Source organism: Amblyomma maculatum, unplaced genomic scaffold (assembly GCF_055883805.1).
Source record: "Amblyomma maculatum isolate TAMU_Amacu unplaced genomic scaffold, ASM5588380v1 scaffold_24, whole genome shotgun sequence".
NCBI classification, from domain to species: Eukaryota; Metazoa; Arthropoda; class Arachnida; order Ixodida; family Ixodidae; genus Amblyomma; species Amblyomma maculatum.
Genome location: NW_028146749.1, coordinates 2144167 through 2171557, shown reverse-complemented (window position 1 = coordinate 2171557; position 27391 = coordinate 2144167). Strand labels below are relative to the sequence as shown.

General features: G+C 48.3%; 1 long non-coding RNA gene and 1 pseudogene across 1 annotated transcript in view; one reads left to right on the top strand and one right to left on the bottom strand.

Annotated features, from left to right (window-relative positions):
• LOC146170990 (uncharacterized) overlaps nucleotides 1-27391 on the bottom strand; it is a 58673-nt gene that overhangs the window by 5333 nt on the left and 25949 nt on the right. The gene's annotated exons all lie outside the window — the stretch shown is intronic.
• On the top strand, nucleotides 6120-8038 carry LOC146170992 (kinesin-like protein KIF11-A pseudogene; annotated as a pseudogene).

The following is a 27391-nucleotide window of genomic DNA, read 5'->3' as shown; positions in this document are numbered from 1 at the left end:
TAGCAATAAAACACTAGTTTTATTGCACATTATATTCACATTTCAGCAAACATTCTCTAGGAAAAAAATTCTCATAATGTTTGCATGAAAACCATGAACATCTTACAAAAACAAAACAATGCACTTACTCCACTGCAATTATTAATGGGCAAGGTTGCATCTATGCTACTACACTGCACTTATCACAAAACCACAAGCCCCATCTGCTTTGGCCAATCACTTGATGAAACTAACGGAGACAGATGTCGCACACCACAGACTGGTCGTCTCGCAACATATGTCTGCATGTGTTGCATTTCAATTTCATGCCTTTCTACTTAGCTTCAACTGTTGCCAGCATTACTAGTCACCCATCTTTTCTGAAATTCCTTTTTACGCTGTTGGGATCAGCATCCTTGTTAACGATAGTCTCTGGAATTTTCGATGCTATCATTTTCACATCTTCCTCATCTGGAAGAATGAAGGAAAGACAAGCTTTGAGCAGAAAAAAAAATTAGGGAGACTCCTAATCTCCACCTGTAAGGGTATGGTGTGCCAGCGTTAATGGTTCTTGTCTGCAGATCCCACTGTGGATTCCTGTTTTTTTACATGCCCTTTGCTACAAACATAATTACTAATTCCTTAATTCATGTCTCTGTTATCTCAGATATACTCATTAGCATACGGTCGTAGGCTGCCCTGTTAGGTGATAGACAACCTGGCATAGACCTCTGTAAGCGTCAACCTTTCTTAATTGGAGCTGAAACGTCCCAGAACATATTTCAAATACAACTTTGTAAGCTTGACTTAACAGCTCCTGCCATGTCATGTGGCCTCGTGAGATTTGGCTCGTGGCACTTTTGGCTTGTGCACAGGGGTCATCTGTTAAATACTGGTTAGCATGCATGAAAAATTCATTTTCACACAAACTGGTGGCAAATGGTCAAGTGGTGCACTGCAGATTCTGAAATGTATACCCATATGCATGCAAGGATCGCATCATCACATAACATGATCAAGAGTTTTATCAGTACCTGTAGTTACATAGCATTTCAATGCCCATTAAAGGACCACCTCAGACAATGGTTGTTGTTACCACAAGACCTGTTCTAACAGCGTACTGACACCATTCCACTGAGCGATGGACATATGCATACCCTAGATAGCTCATGATTGTGGATCTCATTTATTTCTATGACTTCCAAGGAGTTCCTGTCGTCAGAAACCCTACAGTTTATGAAATCGGGACAGTTGTCTTGAAAGGTGGTGAAAAGAAATAACCAGGTTACCTTGACGCAATGCTAAATTACAGAGGGTGAATATGCAGCATGAAGATAACAAGAAGCTTGTACAAAGAAAAGTGAGAGTGAAATGGCAGGATTTTTGAAACATTGAAATAAACTACAAACTATACTTGTCAAACCTGTCATTAAGGAATGGAAATCATGCAGTAATCAAAAACACAACATGGAGGCCATTTTAGGTCATCTTCACAAAACACATACCCACACCTCACACACAGCTCAATACTTATGAAAGAGGACAAACCAATATGCAAGGAGTGTGGAGATGAACTAACAATAAACCATATTTTACACGTGCGCCAGAGTCGAGAAAGTAAGAGGAAACATTTTGTACAATTTTGCAACAGATCCCTTTACATCCCAGCATGATCCTAGGAAATAAGAGAATAAGTGTCCTGTTTAAGTTGTTGCGCATTTCTCTTATATACTATGCAGAACCAACTAGCCCGACAACACGCTCTTCTGAACTGTAATCCTAGGAGAGACGTGCAAATTTCCTGCATTTTTGGTTTCTTAAAATGTTCCTAAACAAGCTACATCCTAAAGAACAGTTTAGTCATTACACACAAATAAATACATTAAACCTTGTTCTTGGTGCATGGCAGCATTAGTCGCTTATGCACCATAAAAATCAACACAATGCTGTAAGGTACACCTTGGTTAGCTATGTTATATGAGACAAGCTTTCGGTCTGGTGTGGTCCTTATTCACGTGAAAGCGCTGTCATGAGGGTCTATGTCCCAGCGATCGGAAAGTGACCTATTCCAATAATTTTACAAACTGAAGGCGGTTCTACAGATATCTAAAGACTGGAGTGCTCAACTGTTTTATCAACGTCCGCCTGCTTTGACTGCCTGGAGTGAAACTGTTGAATAGAATACAGTTTTGAATATTTAACGCGTTTCTGAAGGCGTTGCTTTCAATTACGGGGCCCACAAAAAGCAGCTGAATGTCAAACGCCGCCTAGGTAGGCTTTCTAGCAAGACAGCGGTGTAGCGTGGAAAATCGCTCCGCCGGTCTATCGTTGGCGCCGCTGACTTGACAGGCGAACTGTTCAAACTTACAGCTACTGACCACACCTGAAACACTGAATTGCGCATGATCAAGGCAGAATTTCTCTAACACAGAGCACTGGTAGCTATCGATTTCGCGCCCAATATTGTGAAAATCTGTCCTCTCTTCGATCATTGATACGTCCACGGTTGAACATTTATGCGCCTCGGGGTAAGCCAGCCGTTGGAACATGGATGCGTGGTTGTAGCAACGATCACTTGCGTGGCGCACTCTGCAAAATTCTAAGAGTCAGCTTCTGCAACGAAATGTGCAGCGCACATTTTCTAACGCGTACCCAAGTCCGCCGATGCATGCATATCGATCCCGATCGTTTCAAAGCTGCGCGGCCGTTCAGTCGGGTCATGCTAACCTCGAGCATGCGGGGGTTTAAACTACATGTACGCAAAATTCAACGACAAGAAAAAGATGCAGGCTAAGCACTTTAGTCTAGTCTTCCCCTAAATACCAAAGAACATTGCTGTTCACAGGGAATTCGGATCATTCACGCTTCCGGCTTTCCGGTTGTGCACTCTTGCAGTGCGGTGCAGTAGGTCTTAGCCTCGACGAGTCGATGTGCAGCTCGCCGCAGTAGCAGCGCAGGCCTCTAGTAGATTCGGCATGTCTTCTGCCACGGCTCTGTGGTAGAATTTAAACGAAGAATTTGGCTAGAAACATCCTGTTTCCTCGGTCTGCATGTGAGGAAAGAGCATAATGCCATTTCACATACATACTTTGGACTGCCGAATGTTCTGCACGGCGAGGTGTGTGTGTTGTACCGGCGCTAGATCTTCGGAGGTCGATGCAGGACCTAAGACAGCGTAAATGCTAGGAATAGCCCGCTTACATTACGGGCAGATCGAGGTAATAGTTTAGTGCGAAGCGAAAGCTGCTCGTGAATGTGCGTATCTCGACGCCAGCTGGTGGAGCTGGTGCAGTACGTAGCATCGCCTGCAGCTATGTGCGTGACAGCGATGCTTGCCGTACACTACCCTAAGGGAAGACCGTGATCTATGTTAGAACGAGTGCACTCTTCGTAGCAATTCACCATCATTCGCGTACGACTCACACCGTAGTCGGAGGCTGCAGACAGGCCAGGGACAGTACCGAAGGCTGCGCTGTTGAATTTAGGGCAACAATCCACGAACTGAATCAGATTTTCATCGAATTTGCATCTATCGGGATGATGCCCCGCAAACTACAACAAGCCGAAGCATGAAAAGCGACCTAGGGCTCTCAAGGCGCGAGCACCCGCTGCCCGAAAAGCGCGCCAGCTTTTGCTCGGGTGGCTCGGGCGCTGTGAAACGGGGTAATTGGCATCTGGGTTTGAGGCTTATTTCCAGTAAAAAGCAAATACTAAAAGTTATTTGACGTCACATCCGTCGAGAGAATCAACGCATCGCCCTTTCCACTTTGGTTCTGGGCGCGCATGCGCAGTTCACGGAGCCGGCTCTCTGCAAGTTCAGGCATAGTGTTAATGCAAAGATTTGAGGCCCGAAATCGAGAAAAAACTGCTCTCGGAGGCGTGCACAATTTTCGCAGAAGAGAGTCGAAAAGCTGATGATGAGTCTGAGGTCATTCCCTTCGTATCGGGAGATCAACGGGGTCCCCCGGATCGGACCAAAAAAATTGTAAAAAAATAAAAAAGTAAAAAAAAATAATAATAAAGAAAAACAACAAAACATTCACAACACGCATACACATTGTCGCACAAAACACACACACACACACACACACACACACACACACACACACACACACACACACACACACACACACACACACACACACACACACACACACACACACACACACACACACACACACACACACACACACACACACACACACACACACACACACACACACACACACACACACACACACACACACACACACACACACACACACACACACACACACACACACACACACACACACACACACACACACACACACACACACACACACACACACACACACACACACACACACACACACACACACACACACACACACACACACACACACACACACACACACACACACACACACACACACACACACACACACACACACACACACACACACACACACACACACACACACACACACACACACACACACACACACACACACACACACACACACACACACACACACACACACACACAGTGCCTCGGCGGAATCATCGAAGCGCCGGCGGTACACGAGTGTGCGCAGAGCTCCGGCGCGCACCTCGAAAAGAAGGGCACTACCCCCGCTGTTGTCGTACAGGAGTTCTGGTGCTTGTGCGTGCGGTACATCTGGAGCGTTGATTTGGTCTCCATAGCGGATTGCCAGCGGCCGGTCTCTGCTGCTTGCACCCGCGTCCGCACCGCGCGTCCGCTCTTGCGTTCAGTTAGCTCGTTCTCTTGGGTGGAATTTTCAGAGACTGTACTTGCAGCGCAACCGCTGTACCCGGGAGCACCATCGCGTTCTGGTCCCCTTAAAGTAGAGGTACCGAGACACTCGTCGTGCCCATCGTGAGTCGGGTAATATGCGGAGCCATTCCTCGAATGCAATTTTGCTGCTTGCCTCTCTAGCTTCGAACGACGAGTAGCCGAGGTCACCCTGGATTGCCTCAATGGCAACTCGCCCGTGACAACCCAAGGCTACTCGGCCAACTTCGTGTTGTCCGCGCTCCAGCCAAGCACGCGTAGAGGCCGATATGCACACCACAGCATTCGCGAATGTCAGGGCCGGAACGTGCACAGCCTTCCACAATTCGCGAACTATTACGTATCGGCTGCATCCCCACAGGCACCGTTTGCGCAAAATACAGCACGCTCGCTGGGAGGAACGTCGCACGTGTTCTTCGTGTGCTGCATATACGTCTCCTTGGGCACTGACGTTAATGCCGAGGTACCTGTAGGTGGTGGTCTGGGGTATAGGCTCTCCGCCCAAGAGAGTGCTTCTCTGTCAGGGGAGATGTAATAGGCAGTAGCCACTTGCAGTGGCTAGTCTTGGATAGCCTGGGAGGCGCTGCTGTGCGCTCGCGGAAGCTAGCAGGACCTTCGGCACCCCGCCGGGGTGGCGCAGTGGTTACAGCGCTCGACCACTGTTCCCAAGGACGCGGGATCGAATCCCGGCCTCGGCGGCCGCTTTTCGATGGAGGCGAACAGCAAGGCGCCCGTGTGCTGTGCGATGTCAGTTCACGTTAAAGAACCCCAGGTGGTCTAAATTTCCGGAGCCCTCCACTACGGCATCTCTCATAGCCGGAGTTGCTTGGAACGTTAAACCCCACAAACCAACCAGGAGCTTCGGCACGGCTCGTGCTGCGCAGTTAGGCTTACGCCGGGCTCTAATAAAGACTGTGTTGGTTAGCAGCTCTCGGGCTTCGTCGGCTACCGCTCAACAATCGCGCTATCGCGTGCTCGGATGATCCCCGGGTTCTTTTTGTCTTTCTTTACTCGACAACATTAAAGAGCTGCGTGGTGCGAGTCAGGCAGACAGTCAGTTTTTTTTTCTTTTTTCGAAACGTTTTTTGCAAGAACTTATTCCTAATTCATACTTTTATATAATACAGCCTAACTTCGGATCAAGTAAACATTTCTTGTGCCTGCACAAAACCCCGACCAATCCGTTCCTGTGGGTACGTGCTTGAGGAGAGAAGAGGTCAGATTCCAACGTTAGTGCTAATTTACAAACTTCGCTGTCTTTTTTCTTTTCCTTTTATTCAATTCTACAATCTTGAATCTATTTTTTCTTTAGCTGATAATTGATTTGTTACAGTAATCCAGTATATGCAGTGCATTCGGCTCTCCACACACAACCCTAGCTAATCCCCCTCGTGGGTATATGTGCAATTTGCCAAGGAAGAAGAAGACAAAGAAGAAGAAGAGGAATGCGTCAGCGGCGGTGCATGTTGGTGTTCCTGCGTTTCCGCCTCGTCTGATGAGCGCCAGGGCTACGAAGAAGCTCCGGAACCAGCACATTCAAGCTTTTGTCTGGTGGCAACCCCCAAACACACTGAAGAAGAGCGGCTACACAAGGGCAGTCGAGGTTCTCGCGGACAAGAAAGAGATCCTTGTAAATGACCGCGTCATTCCGGAGCGTTCTCTCTGCAAGTCATCCACTTTTGACAAGGTGTTTGGACCCGAAGCAAAGCAGATCGACGTGTACCGGGCGGTCATGGGGCCCACCATAGCCCAGGTCATGATGGGCTACAACTGCACTGTGTTCGCGTATGGCCAAATGTGCACTGGCTACACCTTCACAAAGAGTCAACGATCAAATGCGCATCTGGGCTGGGTTAATGACCAGCTAGCTGGGATTATTCCCCGCACTATGCATCAGGTCTTTGAAGAACTCCAAGCACAAGACATCGAGTCCACTATCGAGGTGTCCTTCCTCGAGTTGTACAACGAGGAGGTGTTTGATCTGCTGAGTGCACACGAGGGCACATCGATACACAAGGTCTACGAGGACTCTGCTAGAAAGGAATTCGTGATAATCCAGGCCCTCGAAGAAATCATGCGCAACCGTCAAGAGGTCTTCATTCTTGAGAAAGCTGCAGCTAAGCGCCAACCTGCGGCCACTCTGCTCAACGCAACCTCGTCACGCAGTCACGCCGTCTTTGCAGTCACTGTCCGCATCCGTGAATTGACTGATGATGGCGATGAGCTGGCCAAAACTGGACAGCTCGACCTGGTTGACCTTGTGGACATCGAGAACATAGGCTGCTTTGGCGCTATTGGCCGAGGAGCCCGTGAAGCAGGCAACGGCGACCAATCTCTTCTTACTTTGGGCCGTGTCATAACTGCTTTGGTGGACAATGCAGCATGTGTGCCTTACAGAGAAAGCAAAGTGACGCGGCTGCTGCAGAGCTCCTTGGGCAGCCGCTCCATGAATTCCATCGCTGCGACAATCTCACCAGACATGTCGAACCTTGAGGAGACCTCGAGCACCTTGGACTACGCCCACCGGGCCAAGAACATAACCAAGCAGCCAGAGGTAAACCAAAAAAAATACCAAGAAAGATCTTATTAACGAGTGCAGAGAGTATATAAGAGGATGCGGAGGGACGTCGCAGCAACCAGTGACAAGAATGGGATCCTTGTGGACCAGGAGAACTATACAGGAACATAGAATGCAGATCGAACGGCCAGTCACAGAAGATTCTGGAGAAGGAAGCTCAGACTGAGTCTCCGACAGAAAAGCTATCAGCAGTTAATCAGCTGTGTTATTAAAAATAAAAGTAGACAGTTTCAGAAACGACTATACAGCACCTGCCACAATCCGGGAAATGAAGATGAGCTTGGATGCAACTGAGCAGGTGCTGTCTAAGACGTCGATTGAGAGAGACAGCAGGCTGCCCTTGTTTGCGTCCGGAAGCTGCACTCACTGCAGCTGCTGAGGAGCTTGTGTGAGACGATCGACGTTGACCTGCTGTATCATAAGCTTCACCGAACATCTGTCATCGGTCAGACCAACAAGGAAAGACAGTCTGGATTCGTGGAGAGCTCAAAGGACCGCTTCAGCCAGGTTGAGACTAACTCACATTTCAGTAATTATTGCACTGTATAATCGTTTTGATCAAATCCACGTATCTGTGCCTGTCCTGCCTATTCTTTGTAATGTATTGAATATATGATGTACACACTCTGCTGTGGGACGGCCGACCCGGGCCCTGAAGGTACTTCAAATAAATAAACTGCATTGAAAAAGTCGCCACTCGGCGTCATTCCTTAGAGGCGTTGGAGGATCATTTGCCACCCTCTGCAGCCGATTACAGGAACTGCTGTTGTGGCATACACTTCTAAAGCCAAGGAACTTGCTGATGAAGGTACTGCAGCCAACATGTCCACCCATTGCGGTAGTCCACAGTCGAGGCTCCGGTCGCAGCCTAGATTGTGGAGAATACCCCAGCATGTTTCGGACGCTATCGTGTGCTCGAATGTTCCCTGGTTTCAAATTTTGCCCAGTTTCGTTTTGGTCTTTTTCTTTCCTTGACAACTTTAAACAGCTGCGTGCTGCGTGCGAGTCAGGCGGCAAGAGTTGTAGGGCAGAGAAGATAGGCCGCTATCTCATTTGTGGCCGTTACATACGACTCCAAGGTTTTGTCTTTTTAGTGTCCTTGCCCATGTTACCTAATTCGTCTAGCAAGGTGATTATTTATTGTATAGGTGAATTTAACCCTGTGATTCCCAGCATTGCATGAAATGTGGATAATATTCGTTTCTGCTCCTGTAACTGTCTGCATTGCCAGCACGCTTGAAGTAATCGTCTTTTTCAGCATACTTATCAACGCAACGACGAAGTGTCAGCTGTCGCAGATGCAGGAGGCCCGTGAAACGATAAGCTTGTTCAAAAGCTGCCCCTAACTCCAAAACAGCCGAAATATTAGTGACCGTAATGCTGCGTTTACAGATTATGGAGCAGTTTTGAATTTCCTGAATGCACCTATACGTATTTTTGCAAGGTTTTGTCGCCCTCGGATATTCAAACAATTATAAAAAGAATTTACTCAATTCAATTACCTTTGGCTTAATATCTTCCTAATGAATCTCCCATATGTTTACCTTACGATGATAAAAGAACCATTAGTGATGAAATCCTGGAAGCTCATAACTTTTATCCGACGTTTTCAATCATTGACGGGCAAAGGAGATTGGCTGACGCCCTCCTTAACACCTCCTCCCACTTCTGAAAAAAAAATGAGAAGGGTTCAACGCCGCTGAACCAAATATGGAGCGAAAGCATTAGCTGCGGGTGACCGAGCGTTCTTCTTACTTTTCTTCTTCTTCTTCTCCTTCTTCTCCTCCGCCTTCTTCTTCTCCTTCGTCGTTTTCTTCTTCTTCTTCGCGCCTGTTCGGGGTCATTCGGGACTGCTTCCACTGACTACGCAACGGGCCGAAACTTGGCCTAATACAATCCACAAACACACGTTTTTTAGCGAATGATCTCGTAAATCCGTCCCGCAGTTGTCTGGAAGACGATCCGTGTGTGGTGCGGGCAGAACCGGTAAGGCATAGTATATCAGCGCGGCTATTGTATATGAAATGAACGCCGAGGAAAAATTGAACCTGGCGTGTATGACGACTGGTTACAACTTTCCATTGACAAACAGCCCACAATCGCCGAAAACGAAGCTTTTATGATCTTGTACATTGGCCGGAAGGACGAAAATCTAGAGCTGACACCACCGTCCACATCCGTAGTTGGCGATCGCAGAGTCCATAATTTTCACATCATCATCATCGCCAAATTTATTCTCTTATCACCCCCAAATTTACAAGTAATAAATACCTATAGTTTGCTGCTGTCCGAGCGCCAAGAGAGAAAAGAAAACGCCAACGATCGAATTTTAGGTAGGAACCAAATTTGTGCGGCGTAACTGTTTCAGCATCCCTTTAATGTTGAAGACATCGATCAGTTGTTTCTGCAGACCTCTCTTCGCTCGGATTCTTTCGCCGAATCTAACGTCATGGGTTCTGTGAATATTTTCGCGTTGAGTTGATGGCAGTCCTGGAGTCGGGAAGGCACCGAAATGACTGTACTGTACAAGAAACTTCATGGAGCTATCTCGCCGGCGCACAGAAACGAAAAGTTTGGATACGGCGAAGCGACATGCAGTTGTGCTCGGCGGTGCCTGCAACTCTCGGTTGCGCTCGATTTAAAGCTGGCAAGAAAATCTGTCTGTTAAGGATCGAAATGCAACTATAACAATCTAGAGCAGGTGGCTGAATTCACGCGTCGCTGCGATCGTACGAGATAAATCCAGGCGCACGCCGTTACAAAGAAAGTGATACGGCCGCGTCTTAGAGTCATTGACCGCTAACAACCAAATATGCACGAAGTTTCGAGGTAATAGTCAACCGCAAAGGTTGAAGAGAGGCTTGTGTAAAAACAGCGGACGCCGGTTCAAACTGAAAACGACGAAGTTGAAGTTTGGGTATTGCGAGGAGGCGGCAGGCAGTCACGTATTTTTTTTTCACAACATTTTTCACCAGGACTAATTCCAAATTCATAATTTATATATAATACAGCCTAAGTTCGGATCAAGTAATCATTTTTTGTGTATGTCCTAAACCACAACCAATTCGCTGTTGTGGGTACGTGCTTGAAAAGTCAGATTCGAACGTTATAGTGCTAATTTACAAACTTCGCTCAGTCTTTTTTTTTTCTTTTATTCAATTCTACGATCTAGAATTATAGTTTTTTTTATTTAGCAGATAATTGATTTGTTACAGTAATCCAGTATACGCAGTACATTTGGCTCTCCACACTGAACCCTGTAAGGGTAAGGAAGAAGACCAAGAGGAAGAAGAAGAAGAAGAATGCGTCAGCGGCGGTGCGTTGCTGTGTTTCCGTCTGGTCTGACGAGCGCCATGGCTACGAAGAAGCTCGGGAATCAGCACATTCAAGTTTTTGTCTGGTGGCAACCCCCAAACACACTGGAGATGAGCGGCTACACAAGTGCGGTCGAGGTGGTCGCGGACCAGAGAAAGATCCTTGTAAATGACCGCGTCATTCCGGAGCGTTCTCTCCGTAAGTCATCCACTTGGTGTTTGGACCCGAAGCAAAGCAGATCGACGTGTACCGGGCGGTCATGGGGCCCACCATAGCCCAGGTCATGATGGACTACAACTGCACTGTGTTCGCATATGGCCAAATGCGCACCGGCTACACCGTCGCCGTGGAGGATGAACGATCAAACGTGCATCTGTGGTGGACTAATAGCCAGCTGGCCGAGACCATTCCCCCCACTCGACATCAGCTCTTCGAAAAGCTCCAATCACAAGACCTCGAGTTCACGATCGAGGTCTCCTTCCTCGTGTTGTACAGCGAGGAGGTTTTTGATCTGCTGAGTGCACACGAGGACACGCCGATGCTCAAGATTTACGAGGACTCTACAAGAAAGGGATCCATGATAATACAAGGCCTTGAAGAGATCACTGTGCGCAACCGTCAAGAGGTACCTGAGCTGGGTGCAGCTAAGCGCCAGACTGCGGCCACACTGCTCAACGAAACCTCGTCACGCAGTCACGCCGTCTTTGCAGTCAGTGTCCGAATCCGTGAAATGGCTGATGATGGCGATGAGCTGGTCAAAACTGGACAGCTCAATCTGGTTGATCTTGTGGGCAGCGAGAACATAGACTGCTCTAGCGCTGCTGACCGAGGAGCACGTGAAGCAGGCAACGGCGACCAATCTCTGCTTACTTTGGGCCGTGTCAGAACTGCTTTGGTGGACAAGTCAGCACGTGCACGTGCCTTAGAAGGAAAGCAATCTGACGTGTCTGCTGCAGGGCGCATTAGGTGGTCGCACCAAGACTTCCTACCATCTCACCCTTGAGAGTGGTAGACACGACTGAACGGCACCTAGCAACTGCTGCCCTGCTCCATGCAGGACACAGATATGAGCTTGGATTCAACTGAGCAGGTGCAGTCTAAGGCATCGCTTGAGAGAGGCAGACTGCCCTTGTTCGCGTCCGGAAGCTGCAATCACTGCAGATGCTGAGGAGCTTGTGTGAGTTGCCAAGACTACAATGGGCGACATTGACTTGCTGTATCATAAGCTTCACCGAACATCTGTCATCGGTCAGACCAACAAGGAAAGACAGTCTGGATTCGTGGAGAGCTGAAAGGACCGCTTCTTCCAGGTTGATACTAACTCACTAATCAGTAATTATTGCACTGTATAATCGTTTTGATCGAATCCACGTATGTGTACCTGTGCTGCCTATTGTTTCTTGTATAGAATATACGATGTACCCTCTCTGCTCTGAGACGCACAAACCGGGCCCTGAGGGTACTTCAAATAAACTGCACTGAACAGGTCGCCACTCGGCGTCATTGCTTAGAGGCGTTGGAAGATAATTTGCCGCCATCTGTAGCAGATTCGAGGTACTGCTGTTGTGGCATATACATTTCGAAAGCCAATGAATTTGCTGATGAAGGTGCTGCAGCCAACATGTGCACCTATTGCTACAGCCTGGACTGTGGACAATACCGTGCAACATGTTTAGGACGCTATCATGCGCTCTGATGACCCTCTGTTTCTTTTTAGTCTTTTTCTTTGCTTGACAACTTTAAACAGCCGCGTGCTGCGTGCGAGTCAGGCGGCAACAGTTGTCGTGCAGAGAAGACAGGCTGGTATTTCATTTGTGGCTGTTACGCGCGACTCCAAGATTTTGTCTTTTCAATGTCCTTGCCCCGTTTACCTAATTCGTCTAGAAAGGTGATTATTTATCGTGCAGGTGAATTTAACCCTGTGATTCCCAGAATTGCATGAAATGTGGATAATATTCGTTTCTGCTCCTATAACTGTCTGCATTGCCAGCATGCTTGAAGTAATCGTCCTTTTCAGCACACTTATCAACGCAACAGCAAAGTGTCAGCTGTCAGAGATTCAGGCGTCCCGTGAAAAGATAATGTCGTGCGAAAGCTGCCCGTAAGTACAAAACAGCCTAAACATTAGTGGCCGTAATGCTGCGTGTTGACTGATTATGGAGCAATTTTTGAATTTCCTCATTGCGCCTGCGTATTTTCACATGGTTTTGTGGCCCTCGCGTATACAAACAATTATAAACAAAATTACTCAATTCTGCTGCCATGGGCTTAATATCTTCCTAATGAATCTCCCAGATGTTTACCTTTCGATGATCAAGGGACGATTAGCGATGAAATCTTGGAAGTTGATAACTTTTATCCGTCGTTTTCGATCATTAACGGTCAAAGGAGATGCGTTGAGGCCTTCCTTTCTACCTTCTTACCTTCTCCCAATTCCGAAAAAAAAATGAAAAGGGGGAGGGGGAGGGGTAAAAGTCATAAACATATCGTTCTTTCAGTGGAGGATCTCGCAAATCCGTCCCTCACTTGACAGGAAAATAGCCCGCCACAGAATGGTGCGCGCACGAAGCAGTTACTACGGCGCATGCATTCGAAGCGTCCATATGCGGCGCGTTTTCTTTTTTTTTTTTTTTTTTTTTTGCCTAGCCTTTTGTCTGCTATCAAAGCGTGCGTCAGTGCGGACAGAATGAGGCGCACTGACTTTTCCGCATCTCGTTTTAGATGCGTACGTGTGCACACCACAAATTTATCGTCGAATCAAGCGGCGTGGTTTATGTTATGAACATTTTCTCAGCTCTTGCCGATGCTCATAGGTTGTGCTGTTCCTCTTGAGAGTGGCTTTTTTTTTTTTTGTCCAACATAGGTCGCAGTGCTGTCCAGTTCTTATTAAAGAATCCTCTTTTCCACGGGTTTCGCAAGACGCACGGACGTTCGTGTGGTGGACGGGCGTTCTACATGTGGTTACGACGCCGCGACGAAGGCAGCGAAAGTTGGCCACGGAAATACGACTGCCACCCCGCCGATAGCACGCAGAAAAAAATAGATGTAACCCCTCGGGTGACCTCAGCAACGAGTTGTCCAGGGAGAACGACTGAACGGTATACGGTGGGTGAGACTGGGTGACCGCTTTCTGGTAAACAACCTACCCCATTTTTTTTATTTTTTTTTGTTGATCCCGTCCAAGAAGCTCAGAGAAAGCACTGCGATTCTGACAGTGCTTTTCGTTCCAGGCACCTACGGTTCTTCTGTCCGAGTTATCGTTTCCATTTGCAGAACCGTCTGCTTCTCCATTGCACTGCCGTATTTTTGATGTACGCGAATTAGTGGGTGAATAACTGCGTATTACGGACGTGAACACAGTTTCTAGGCGCCTTTGCACGCAGCAACGCCACTGACATTCCTAGTGTACTGGCGGCATCACCACTGCCCGCAGAAAGAGCATATAGATAGGGAAGGTTGCGCGCGATTACGGAAGATGCCGCTATAAGCAGAGCAGGCGCTGCTGGCTGCCCAAGTGGTCGAGCCGCAATCAAAGGGAGACGTGTTGTGTCTGGCCTCGGTTTCCTGTCCGGAGTTCGGACACGCGTTCAGCCACGTCTGGCACGGACGACGGCTGTGGCGAGATTCTCTTGATTTTCCCTTCTGCATCTGTCTATCCCGCGCAATGTCGGTGGTGAGTGCTTAGCTACCACGCGTTACTGTCGCCTCTGATGTGCGAGGATTATTCGATTCGTGCGCCTTTTGTGCGCTCCTTGGCTGCTTGCAGTCCATAACCACAAGCAATTGTGTTTTCTTTGTCGAAGTTCAATCTGGTGATGTAAAATAACCTTCGTTTACCACCTGTGACCTTTGGGGCGACGTTCCTTTCTGACCAAACGAGAATAGCACGTATGATTCCATCTCGTTACACTTCGACTGCTGAAGCACAGAGAATATGGCAGTGGCGTGCGTTAGCCGAGGAAAAGGGTGCCCTGTGTTCGTGCGGGAAAAAGAAAGCTAGAGATGGGCAAGACGGCTCACTTGAACGCTTCACTTACATCTGTAGAGGTGAGTGGGTCGCTTAGGAGGGGCAGGATCTTTAAATATATATATATATATATATATATATATATATATATATATATATATATATATATATATATATATATAGAAAGGTCTAGGGTGGGATCATAGGGGAAGAGAACGAGAGAAGGAAACGAGCTTGAAGGTGGGCGCCATTTAAGGAGCGGAGGTAAACTCTTAATATAGGTATATCTGTATCAGTGGCGTAGCCAGACATTTTTTTTTCGAGGGGCGTGACGCTGCTGCTCAGCCTCCTCCGTATTGAGATACCTGTCATCAACTTGTCACTTCTCAACTGCGCCATATATTCTGCATGCCGGGATGCAAATATTGCACGAAAGAATATATACTACCGCCCGGGGCTTTCTTCCATCGAGTATCCTGCGCATGTATTGTTTCAGACGAAAATAATTTGTTTAATTTAGCAAATGCGAAACTGAAAATTTATCATAGCCAGTTTTCCAGCCATGCAATTAACATTAGTTCAAATATGTAGTCTTCCTAAAGGACCCACCGGTGAAATGGTTGCCTGCACTCCCTCCAGTGTGCTTATAACTTTGATTATAATGCAGCATCTGCAATAAACTGGAGTGTTACGAACAGACCAGGACTCCCAGCAGACCACATCGACAGACTTTCCATCGGAGCATACATGGCGGCTAAAAACACCGAGATTCAGTGAGAACAAGAGGCCCGGCAGGGACAAGACAGCGCGGCGTCAGAAGATCGAGTTTGGCCTGCGGAGGCTGCTCATGTGGGATTACGCTCCCTCCTAGGTTGTTTTTTCTCCACGCATTCCATCTCTGCGTGCTTTGTGAGCTTCTCTGATAGTATGACTTGTCTCCTTTCTATGGTCCGATGAACTATTTCAGAAAACGAAATACACGTCTCGCTCTTTTTATTCCCGCCGAAATCTCTTTTTGAGCGTGAAAAAGGCATACTGGAGACAAAGCCCAGATTGATTTCCGGTTCTGGTGGTTATTTCGGTCTGCGGTGTATGAAAGTGCGAAAAAATTTCGTGAGGGGTTGAGGCCCCATAAGCCCTCCCCCTGGTCAGGCCCCTGATCTCTCTCTCTCTCTTTATATATATATATATATATATATATATATATATATATATATATATATATATATATATATATATATATATATATATATAGGTGTGTGTGTGTGTGTGCGTGCGTGTGTGTGTGTGTGTGTGTGTGTGTGTGTGTGTGTGTGTGTGTGTGTGTGTGTGTGTGTGTGTGTGTGTGTGTGTGTGTGTGTGTGTGTGTGTGTGTGTGTGTGTGTATTAGGAGCTTTAATAGTAAAAAAAAAAGTAAAATCAGTTTTGGCTGTCACGTGCCACAGCAAGCGGAGGTATTTAGCATCAGTTTCTGCCTGCGGTTGTGATGCAGTTGCGGTTTCTGCCTGTTAAGACGACTGAGGAAGGTGCTACGAAAGAACGCGGAACATTCGAATCCTTTCGCTCTGCTTTTCTCCTCTCCGGAGCATAGCTCCGTTTCGGACACTAAAAAAGCACCGCGTACCAAGCACGCTTGGAGTACGACAACATTGGCCTCGATCCCCTGACGCCCAGCCTCAAAGGCATCAGGGGAGGATGGCCCCGAACCGTCCCGTCGAATCCAGGTCGCCTGGTTTTCTGCTGCTCATGATGGTGACCTGGTATCCAGTCTTTACTTTTTGGGTGGACACCATGATGGTGCCTCAGCTGGAAAACACAAGATAAAAGAGAAAAGGAGGGGAGAACTGATACACCCGGCGCCCTCGCATTTGAATATTTAGCGCAGTCATTAAGGAGGCGTTGGATGGCACAACGACAACTGTCGTGCTTCTGCCGGTGCGTTTGGCTCGAACGGCAGTTGTGCGACGAGCGCGACGGGCATATGGCCATTATCTCCCTCCTCTTACCTCCCACTGACTTCTTTCACTTCTCTTCCGATCAGATTATGTATAATAGTTGTAGTCAGTGCTCTCTGTGTCCCCTTCTATCTTCGTCCTCCGTCCTACGCGCTATTTCATCAAAAGAGTAAACTACACGCTCGATTGTCTTTTGAGATACGAAAGACTCCGTCTTCAAATGGTGTTGTGGCACCAGCGAACAATGCACGACCGATGAGTGCCATGAGCCATCGTTCGAACAGCAGCATGGCAATAAATGGCGACATTCTTTGCCAATTAAGGCTTCTTTACTCCCCCTTCAGTGGCATCGGGTGTCACACTATATTACGCATACAGAGCCAAAGGGATTGCCGCGGACCACACACAGCGGACGAGTACGAGTACCGGTCCCCACTAGTCGGCATGGAACGAAAGCGTAAAACTGCAAGACAAAAAAGAAATGTTGGTTGATTTGAATAGTTAACCAAATGCGAAGTAGGTGTGTAGCACTGCTTGACCGTTGTACTTCAGCACGTCAAGCACGGCGAACTTACGTCGCAGTGCCAGACGGCCCGGCTTCATACATTGCGAAGCGAAGCAAGCGCGCGGCGCAACCGCGTCGTCAGCTTTCCTTGCACCATCTTCAGAAATGAACGAAAACAGGCACAATGTACATACCTCTTTACAATGCACTGCTCTGCGGCCGAAAGGTCTGGGGTGAGATTACAGGGGAAGAGAACGAGAAAGGGAAACGAGCTTGAAGGCGAGCGCCAGTTAAGGCGCGGAGGTAAGCACAAACAGCTTCACGACACGGCGAGCGCCTTGGAGCTGAGGTCCAGGGAGCACCGTGCGTGCACGTCTGCTGTCCGTGAAACGGCTGAGGAGTGACTGATGCGAGGGTAGAGATGTCGAAGTTGAGGACGCGCGAGTGACACACGACTTCCCACTCCGGAGTAACACACGCTTGTGAAACGTTGCCTAGTGACTGCCGCCACGTCTGCAAGTGACACGCCCCTCTATAACTGTCTTACTCTCTCACTAGGTGCATCTACGCAGCCGCTGCGCCCCCTCAGTGTTAAGTCGCGTGATGCGGGCGTCGCCACTTTCCTTACCTCCACGGAGAGACGGATGGAGAGAGAGAGAGAGAGAGAGAGCTGCTGCAGCTATGCGGCCGCTCCGCCTCATCAATGCTGAGCCGTGCGACGCGCGGCGCGTCACCACCTTCTTTTTCTCCACTTCAAGTTCACGAAGAGAGAGAGAAAGAGTGAGCGGCTTCGGACAGACATCACCGAAAACCGTGATTGCGGCTAGTAGTCCTACGCACTAAAAGTGCGGGCACCAGCAGCATGGTACCCGCGGGAAGATCCGAAGGCAATGGGTTGGTTGTGACACTGAAAAGGGCGGTATAGTGGCTTTTTCGCTTTGCGTTTTGAAAAATCTCACCCGGCTCCTACAGACAAGGCTTACTGAACGAGAGAGAACCGGCTTTTCAAAATAACCGTCATTTCAGCCATCTAGCAGATCTCAATCCATAGAACCACCTCATTCGCTCTCAAAAAGAACGGCGCACTCCGCTCAAAAGACAGCCGAGGGCGAGAACAATACTACGAATCTTGCGAGAAAGGACAGAAGGTTGCTTTCTCGCATCGCTAACAGATGGCGCGCAAGTCGCACCCGCCTGTGACCGAAAGGTTCAGTGAACGAGAGGATCAGTAACCTGCTCTTCAAAAGATCCGATGGCTCCGACCGCTCCGATAGCTCTGACCACTCCGCGGCTCAGACCCTCCGGATCCGACGGCTCCGGCGGATCCGGCTCCGACTTTGCGGAGCCAAATGGCTCATCCGCTCTTTGAAAGGAGCGGCTTAGAAGATCCGACTCGCTCCGGAGCGACCCATCCCTAAAGAAAGCGGCTTAAGTCTTCAGAATTCGTGGCGGGTTGGACTGCTTCGTTCTTTAAAGTGCACTCTTTTACGTCTCGCACTGAAATAACTACGGTGCAGAATCGACACTGCGCAGCAGATGTCGCCTGGCACTGTGGAGCTTTCTCGGAAGCATGGCGGATCGTCCCTGTTAGTCCTCGCGCAATCGCGTCAACTTCTAATGGCGCGTGGACTTTTGGTTCCTTTCGCGACTCCGATAGAATGTCAGCTCGCATGAGCGCATCGACTGCACGATAGCCCATTTGCATGAATTAGCTCCGATTTTTGGCGGCCGCTGTGAGCGTTCGTTTCGCTGCCCATCCGACGCACGCGCGCACAGTTGCCGGAGGAGGCGGAGGAATGGTGGTTGGGGTGATGTGACGTGCGCCCCTTTTGCGGGCCGCCGTGCACTGCGCGTGGTCGGACTTGGGGACGACGGATGTCACGGCCATATGCGCTGTTCGTTGGGCAGACTTTATATTCCGATCCCCTCGCCCTCCCCACAGTCCTCTGGCAGCGGCGGCACCCCACCCGCCGCGATGCGGATGAATGGGGCGGGCCGGTGGCAACGGCAGCAGCCGCAAAAGCGAGGACGGGGCGGGCACACCCGCTGCCGCATGCGCGACCTTTGACAAGGCATCGGGGCGAGTCGAGACTTTTTTCTTGCTCCGTTCTAGCTTTGGAAAGCGTCTCGTTTTACTATGGCTGGAACGTTTCCTGCTCTGCACTGCGGCCGCTACCCGAGGCCCACACAGCTCCGGTGCGGGAGTACTTCGCCTCCTCCCACACCCCTCCTCGGCCTGTTCCCTCCTCCGTCGGGATTTTTCGGGAGGTCACGCCAAAAGTGCGGCTGCGCACCCCCAACTCCCCTGGCCGGGACCCGGTCAGCTCTGGATGGACTAACGAGAGCGCGGTGCGCGCGCCAAAAGAAAGTACACAAGGCCAGTGCGGTGTTCTTGGTCTCCGCATTATCCTGCTGCCGATTTCATTTTTCGCGGCGTCCGTTTCTGCGGCCTTCCGCGCTTTGCTTTTGTAACGTAGCTTGCAGCCTCTTTCCTTTCTTTCTTTTTTTTTCGTTTCTGCCGGACCGGTCGACGCGCCAGGCACACAGAAGAGCCGTAATCGAATGAGGAGTGTGCCCGAATAATTAATTGTTTTATGAGCGCGGACGTGAACGAAGACAAGTCCGGGGTGCGGTATCGTCGCGAGGAGGTTGGAGGTATCATGCTAACGAGATTAGCCGTCTATTGAATTGGGCAGCGGAGATAGCGCCGGCGATGTGATCAAACTGTCTCTGGCGAAACAAAGGAAAAAGAAACTGCGGATCCCGGCCGATCTCGAGTATACCTTTCGAATTTCGTTTTATGTTTGTGTCTTTTCTTCGTTTTCTTTTCCTTTTCTACCGGCTGATTTGCTTTATAGCTTTCTTCTTTTTGAGTACCGTGCTCCTCCTTCACATCTGCATTCTGTCGAGAGTGGAATGGTAATGAAGAAACGCAGATAACTTGAAACAGTGTAAATTTTCTCATGCTCTTTTGCGGAACGCGCAGAAGGATGTACTCTAAGAGCTGAGAGCACATAATGTGGCCTTGAAGGAGCATGTAAATAAAAAGTAAATCTACTCTGACACGACGGCAGTTAAGAGAAGGAAGATTCAATGGGGTACTCTTGGTGGAGCGAGAGGAGGAAATTGAGCAAGGAAAGCGATATCGAAATATCCGTAAATTTTTTTTGCCGTACTCTGTCAACCTTGTTCCAGTTCAATTTACAAATGTCACTCCAAACAACCGACGCGTACTCCAAAAGCGGCAAGCATATGGACAAGTACAGCTTTAGGAATGGAAGTGGAGTACGGAACTCTCTCGAAAGTCTGCAGACGAATCCGAGTGTCTGCATAACCCGCTGAGCAATGCGTTTAGTATGAGAGGAGAAGCTGGAGGGTGCGGTCAAAAAGTACACCAAGGCCATTGATTTCATCAACCCTATCCAACAGCACAGAATTCACAGAATAATGGTAGAGAAAGCTGTGCGTTTTACGATTAAATGAGACAACCCTAGTATTGGAAGAATTGAGGGTAAGTCGATTCTTCGCACACCAATCAGAAAAAGCAGATATGTCTGACTGCAACAACAAGCAATCTTGAAAAGAATGTGTGACCTTGAATATTTTTATATCATCAGCATAAAGAAGAAACGAGGAGTTCTTGATGACGGAGGAAACGTCATTAACAAAAACGGAGAAGAGAAGCGCGCCTAATACAGAACCTTGAGGAACTCCACTGGTTGCAGGATAAACTAAGGAAGTCTGTCCATTGACACTGACAAAGCAGGAGCGATTAAGGAGATAGTTACGTATGAGGGCTACGAGTGAGACTTCGACACCAGAGAGTAGAAGCTTTTCAAGTAGTAATGAGTGAGTAACAACGTCGAAAGCTTTGCTCAACTCACAGTACACAGTGTCAACCTGCCCTCTCTGAAGGACTGCTGCAGAGCCATATGTCATAAACGTGACTAGGTTGGTCGAAGTAGAGCGACCCGACATGAAGCCATGTTGATTCGTTATGATGACATGTTTGAGATGGAAGGAAAGCACATTGTGCAAAGCTAATCCGAAAAGCTTAGAGGTTGCACATAGAAGAGAAATCGGACGATAATTAGAAACAGGAGATTTGTTTCCTGACTTGAAGACAGGAAACACGCGTGCTATTTTCCACACGCGAGGAAAGGCAGCATTTTTCAAACAGTTTTTAAATATAGCAGTCAGTACTGGTATACAAAGACACAACTGAAGGCTTTTATTATGGAGGCTGGATTGTCATCAGGTCCAGGAGACAAAGATGGTCTCAGACGCTTAAGACTCGCAGTTATTAACATCTCGTCAAAGAGAAAGGAATTAGATGGTGCACCAGATGGGATTCATACGGAATCGCAGTGTGGAGGTTTGTATACGTAGGAAAATGTTCACCAAAACTGTCGGCAACATCCCGAATTTCCGACCCCTGAGAGTCAACTAAGTTGATACTGGAATCCGATTTAATAGAACGCTTGCGAGCGTACCGCCAGAACTTACTAAGACGATTTGTGCCACTCCTCTCTAAAGACCCGCTTGCGTTTGGAAAGAGAACGCAAGCGGCGAAACTCATCTGCCCAATTGTCAAACCCGGGGCGTTTTGCTTTACGATGAGCCCGTTCCTTAAGTTTTAACGCCCGTTCTCAGTTCTCTGGAAAACCAGAAAGGAAACTTCCTACGAGTAGGAGTATGCAGAGGTATGTACTGATGCATACCATTAAGAACTATTTCAGTGAAGCGACTGACTTGTCCGTCGGCATCACTAATGTCATTTAAAAGGGACCAGTCGACAAAAGAGAAGAAATTGAAGAGACCGACATAGTCACCACGTGCATACGCGAAACGGGGCGAATTAATTCCCCGTCCGATCTGAATTAGTAGAGGGTGAGGCAGAGACAGAAGTAGTCACAAGAAGTGGAGGGTGAAATTTGTCACAGCGAGTTAGCTGTATGTCGGAACTCTAGACTCGAACACTTTCAAAATTCGATAGACTGATGTCAAGAATATTACCACAGCAGTTTTCAAGGAAATTGTGCTGCTGCAAAGAGTTAAAGGCTATAAAATCAAGTAGAGTGTTACACTTGCTTAATATGTAGTGATTATTGTGAGAAGAAGTAAATGAGTTCCAGTTGATACCTGCAGTATTAAATTGCCTAAAATGAGAAGTTTGTGTTTGCTATGACGAGTTATAACATGTTCGATTCAGAGCAGAACATCATCATAGGCTGGAGGAGGAAGACTCGGAGGAATGTAGAAAGCTGCAAGTAGAGGATATTCATGTCGATTTAAAGTGAGCTCAAGCCACATACATTCTTGAACAGTTTCCAGATCGGACCGTCGACCACACTGCAAAGAACTGTCAATAGCAATTAGCACTCCCCCTCCTCTTTGTTTTGGTCCTGTTTCAGGGCGGTCGCTTCTAAAAACAGAGTAATTATTAGGAAATAAATCACTGGAAGGGATATCGCTTGACAGCCAGGTTTAGGTAACTACAACAGCGGTGTAACAACAGGCCAAAACGCTAGAAAAGAATTCAGATTCCTTAGTCCGAAGACATCGGGTGTTTTGATAGTTCAGTTCAGTTCAGTCGTTCAGTCGTGTCCGACTCTTCGTGACCCTATGGACCATATCACGCCACGCTTTCCGGCCTCTCACTATCTTCCTAACATCACATAACTGACGCCAACAATCTGCAAGCTTTACGAAAACATTCTCGCCACTCGCTTATCGTGGTGGCTGGAATTCCATGATTGTTATCCAGAATCCCAAATTGGCTTCCGCCGCAAATAGGAACGGAGGACGGTCTTGCTACTTTGGCTGCTGACGTGCTTCACCACTCTCCGCACAGTCATCTTGTTAGAACTGTGATCGCTACAGATATAACAAAGGCATATGATAACATCATTCACTCAGCCATTCTTGCCTCCCTACAAACTCTTGGTTTTCCTCACAGGTTTCTCCTCGCCATTGACGCCTTTCTAACAAATAGAACATTCAGTGTGCGTGTCCATGGAAAGCCCTTTGGTCACTTCCCCTCAAACAGAGGAGTGCCCCAGGGCTCCGTTCTCGCCCCTACTTTATTTAATGTGGCCTTCATTCCACTTATTCGAGCCCTAGAGGCCATCCCTTCTACACGGGTGCTTGCGCATGCCGATGATATAACCTTATGGTGCTGTCACCCAGATACGTCTGTCCATCAGGCGGCCCTCCAGCATGCGCTGGATGTATTGACATTTCGCCTCCCTCCTTTGGGCCTAACTCTTTCGCATACAAAATCCTGTTTCATTCGAATTGGAAATAAAGCTGGCTTACGGAAAGCTCCCAATATAAATTTTATGATAGATAATACCCCAATTCCTCAGGTACAAACCGTTCACATTCTTGGTCTTCTTCTTCATTCCTCTGGGACTGGCACACCGTGGCTGACAGCCATCCGTAAGACCGCTCACGCTACTTTAGGTCTCATTCGTCGCATAGCTATGCGCTCTGGCGGCGCGCGTGCTCACACGGCCCGCCAGCTTGTTCGCTCTGTCCTCCAGCCACGTATAATATACCAGGTACAGCTTCAACGTCTCACCCGCAGACAGTGGGACTCCCTTGAGGCCATCAATCGTGAGGCTATGCGTGCAATAACGTACCTCCCCCGCCTAACACCCATACCAGTACTTCAGGAGTATGCCCAGCTAAATACGCTCCCTGAACTCGTTGATCAGCGGATGGCAAACAGAGCTCACAAACAGTCTTTACAACTACATCATTTAAGGACACTACCTCCATGGTCGTACTGCCAGCTCACGGACAATCGCCCCACTGCTTCCCCGTCGGTATCATCCGCACATCTGCCTGAAGGGTGCATATTATATACCGATGCATCACATACTGCAGAGCGAGGAGTTACTGCCGTGTATAGTCCCTCTCATCCGCATCTCAACACTCACGTGACATATACCGCGGATACGTGCACCCCTCTGGCACTGGAACTTCAAGCAATTCACAATGCTATACATTCCCTCCCACCAGTTCCTACATTCAATGCAGTTCATCTTTACACAGACTCTCTCACTGCCCTTAAACAGCTTAAGGCCGTTCGACGCACATTCCAAATAACACAGTCCATACATTTGCTATGTTCAAAGTACCCATGTCCTATTCGCATACACTGGATTCGCGGCCATGCTCGCGATCCACATAACATACAAGCAGATGCTATGACGCATATAAACACATCAGACGATCCACCACCTTCCCCTCTTCCCCCAGATCCGTTCCTGTCCCACGTTTCCGATTCGCAAGTTCTGCGCCACCGAACACGCGCTCTCATTCCTCCGTGTTCGCACCCTCTCCCCCGTAGTCTTACTCGGCAGGAGGAGGTGACAGTGCGCCGGATCCGGGCAGGGGCGGCTCTGACCCCATCTGTTCGACATCTATGGCGGGAAAAAGACCTACCAGTGACAGACAGGTGCCCTCACTGTGACACTCCACCTGACGTCTGCGATGTGCGCCACTTGTTGTGGACGTGTCCATCAACAACGCACATCAGTAACGGATAATCATGAAGGTGGGCCTGCGGTGGAATCGCGATAGTGATTATGAGAAATGGACAATGGACAATCGCTATACTGCCAACCTTCTCGAATTCATAAGCACAACTGGACTGCACTCCTTCTTTTAACTTTCTATCTCCTGCATCCCATTCCCCCTTTCTCAACTGATGCCTTGTGGCAAACTCTTCGAAAAAAAAAAAAAACTTCATCTGCAGCGCCTCGAGGATGCTATCTAACTATCGCGCGATTTCAACCCTGCCCATGATGACTTACGGAGTGAAACACAAATGTGGTAAAAGAAAACAATTGCAATTCCAGTTGGAGCCAGTAGGAATTCATCAGGGAACCAACTGGCATCAATCAACTGAGAATAGTTCCCTTAAATCAATTAGACGAGGTTAATTATCACCTGCGCCGTCAGAGTCGATGATTACTAATGTCTTGCGCATATGTCATACCATTTCAAAGAAAGAACGCGCGAAAATATCGTGTCTGCAGCCCGTGCCATTCGGAGCTAGAAGACGAAGTGCGAGAGGTGTGTTGTAGGCTGCGACGAAGAGAAAGAACAGGAACCAAACACGAGGAACCGTTCATTTTAAAGCGACCTGTACGATGTCGAAGGAGGAGACTTTTGGATTGGACCCTGCAATATGGGTTCAATCAGTCAGCGACGGCAGACGGCTGCCTGCCACAAGCACACTTTTTCTCTACGGTGAGCAACAGGGCGAAGCCAGCGTCGACAGCGGCCTCAACAATGCGGGCGTCAACTCGGCCCACCCCACCCCTGCGTCGCCCATCTGGGGCCAGCCGCGGAACCCATTCGGCGCACTCAGAGCAACGCCTACTCCAAGGGCAAGCGCTGAACACGGCGAGCCATTCAGCCGTTATGGACCTAGTACCTGGACAGCCTCGGAATGGCTTCCGCAACCTCGGGCTAGTTTACCAACGTCATTGCTGGGAGCTTATTGGCGCCAGCCCCTACCTCTTATGCCGCCAGCTCTTCCAAATGGACGAGCTTTCCGTGGGGGCATGAGGTTTCGGCCGTATGACCAGCGCGGGAGACTACACGACTTCCGATTTCCACAAGGCAACCAAGGCGTGGAGACGCAAGGAAGCCATGGTATGTCTGAGACATCTGAAAGGATATTTCATCAGACGTCGACGGGGAGCAGCCGCTATACCTCGCCACCACAAGAGACACGAAAAGATATACCAGAGGAAAGTGCAAGGGGCACCCGTGATTTAGGACGCAGGTGGGAGAACAGCTCTGCAGCTAGTGATTTGAGGGTTGGCGGAAGTGACAAAGACATTGAAAGTTCCAAGAAGAGAGACGAGGCAGTGTATGCAGCCATCGGCGCGGCAGTGAAGTCCTGGAGAAGGCTGGCTTCATATCAGAACAGCGAGCGTGAGCCGCAAGAACCCGCGAGGACGGCCAGTTGAAGATATGCATCAAGTAGTGGTCAAAGAAAAAATAATCTGGTACCACATCAGCAAAATCAGGCATCCATCTAGGGCACTAGAATCAAAGTTCACCATAAATAAGACTGAAATTAGGTGATGCTAGCTGGACTTGGCAAAATTAAATGATTCCTTGCAATGAAACCCCTGGACTACCTCTGCCATTTGAAGTCAGATGAGAAATCTACAGTGCATTCATTGAGTGGAGAAGCATCAGACACCACAACCAAGGCTGCGTGATTCGTGTGTTCAGAACTGTCAAAGGTCGAAATTAAGCTGTGACAAGTAACTATGCCTAATATGGAACTGATGTCTCGTGGTGGTCTAAAATCTGCCCACTTGGCTACATGCACCAAAAAATGTCATCAGGAAGATGGCATCTCTGAATAAGATTAGGCTTTCATATCCGAGGACGGTGATTACTGGCTTGCTGAATGTTTTAGTCCATACTCAGATTGGTACAAAGAAACGGAGTCCATTAAGTGGACGTCACCTGAAAGTGATGACGAAGACACAACTGTACTAAATTATAGCTTTCATACACTGCGGAATCTGCCAAAATTACTGTCGTGCCGAGACACTGGCTGGTACTTCATAAATTTTTTCTCCTTAGAAGCGTCGCAAGGAACAAAAGTTCACTACTGGCAACCACCTGTTCCAGAACCGCAGTCAGGGGGACCAAAGATACCCCGTCTTTACTGCTAGTACTGTTAGAACAGCAGTACTTTCAACACGTTCTGGCATTGACTTCCATGATGACTTAAGATGTGAAAAACTGAGCTCTTGCGCTGTACTATGTAAAGGACGTACAGGAGTCAATACAAGGGAGGCCAGTTCTGCTGAGGCGCACAAGTTTCTTAGGACTTTTGTGAAGTGCAAATATTCGTGGAACGGGCTACAAGAACTTGCAAAGCTTCTGCGGATGTTGTGAGGATTGGGACTATGCAGACATGCAGAGACGCAGGAACACCGGACTTGGTCATTGGTTAACATTTCTAGATTTTACATTTTGTCGAAACAGAAGCCTTGTATTTGTGTGCTTGTTCTCTCACTTCTGTGTAGCCGTTGTAGTGGTTTTGCCAGACTTTTGATATGTTGTGTTGTTTGACTTTAGTGTATCGCTTTACACTGCCATGACTCGTGATGAAGATATTAAAGTGCATGCATTATTAATCACAATTTCAGCTGTGTTGATGTTGTATCAGCCCTTAGCAAACAGTTACCTCATGTACATGCGTGGCATAATATCCCTGTGATGTGGCAGTTGCCTCTTTCTTCCAAATTGATCA